A 1,548-nucleotide genomic window follows, 5' to 3' on the forward strand; every position below is an offset into this window, starting at 1 on the left:
AGGGTTCCAGTTGATCTGATCAACGGAACAGCCTACTCGTGAAATTAACGTGCAAGTGGCTGAGCACTCCACAGACACGTGTACCCTCAACGTAGTTCTCGGGGATATTCAGCGTGACACAGTGTGACAAGGCTGACCCTTTGAATTACAGGCACAACAGAAACAGGAAGTAAGAGTGAGAGAAAGTTGTGGTGGAAGAGTACAGCAGGGTTCGCCACCATCCCCTGTCGGAGCCTCGTGGAGCTTTAAGTGTTTTCGCTCAATAAACACTCACAACGCCCGGTCTGGGAATCGAAACCGCGATCCTATGACCGCGAGTCCGCTGCCCTAACCACTGAACCATTGCGCCTCCACCAAGATAGGAATAAACATAACTGAATACTGCAAGGCATTTGGTCCATGATTTCACCTTTAACTGAATGTGGACAATCCAGTCCAATTCAAAGTAACATTTGAGGGCTCTTTGGTTGATATTTCTTTGTAGGTTGATCAATCAGATAGAGGCTTCTTTCTTACCATAAATTTTGTATTGGAGGGAAAGGGTACTTGGCTAATTTTTATTATTCATCTTCCCAATAAAGAAAAGAAAAAGGATAAGAAAAGGTGTGTAGTTTTATGATTTGAACTTGGGATAGGAATAAATGTATCTAAATACTGCAAGGCATTTGGTCAACAACTCCACTGACCCTATCATCATACACCGCCCTAACACTTGTCTATGTTGCCCCACTGATTCTAACATTCAGCAACCTAACCTTAATCCACGCCACTCCACTTATTTCTAACATTACTTACTTTAACACTGGCCTGTCATTTATTGTCACCCAACGATACATAATGTATTTTGTCCACCACTCTGCCGAGCCTGCCAGTCCACTGACCTTAAAAGAAGTAATTAATAATAATGATTACTATCAGAGATAGAAAGCCATATATTTCTAAAGCCAAGATATAAAGTCTTATTAGGATTGTCTTTGTCCACACTCAACAAATTTGTGCCACACTCAACAAATTAATGCTAACTTCACTTTCCAGTCGAACTATAGATATAACAAAGAATTAAATACCTTTTGTCACGTTACTAGTCACGTATGGTTGTGTGTTGCATAGACAAACATATGTGATTTAAGCCAGGGGTTTTCAAACTGTGGTCCGCGGACCACAGGGGGTCCGCAAGGACAAGACAAGGGTCCGTGGACAGCAAATACTTTTTATGGGCAATTTGTTTTTTAATCGAAATCTTTTAATTGACAATAAACCTATTTGTTAAATACTGTTAAATAAATAAATGCAAAAATATATGTTATTTTAAGCAAATATTTATGTATAAATTTCATAAGCGTTTATAAGGGGGTCCCTAAGGTAAAGCCTGAAATATAAAGGGGTCCGCAAGTCAAAAGGTTTGAAAACCCCTGATTTAAGCAATGTTTCGATATTAGTACATGACATCAGTCTTGAGTGTGTACGTGTGTTTGTTCAGCTGTAACGAGCAGAAGAAACACAGTGGCACACACTCACTTATGACATCATAGACTTTTACCAAAAGAC

General features: G+C 39.7%; 1 protein-coding gene across 1 annotated transcript in view; it reads left to right on the top strand.

Moving 5' to 3' along the window:
* LOC106880818 (uncharacterized) overlaps positions 1-1,548 on the top strand; it is a 7,108-nt gene that overhangs the window by 1,138 nt on the left and 4,422 nt on the right. The window lies entirely within an intron of this gene.

The sequence above is a fragment of the Octopus bimaculoides genome, chromosome 14 (genome assembly GCF_001194135.2).
Source record: "Octopus bimaculoides isolate UCB-OBI-ISO-001 chromosome 14, ASM119413v2, whole genome shotgun sequence".
Lineage (NCBI taxonomy): Eukaryota > Metazoa > Mollusca > Cephalopoda > Octopoda > Octopodidae > Octopus > Octopus bimaculoides.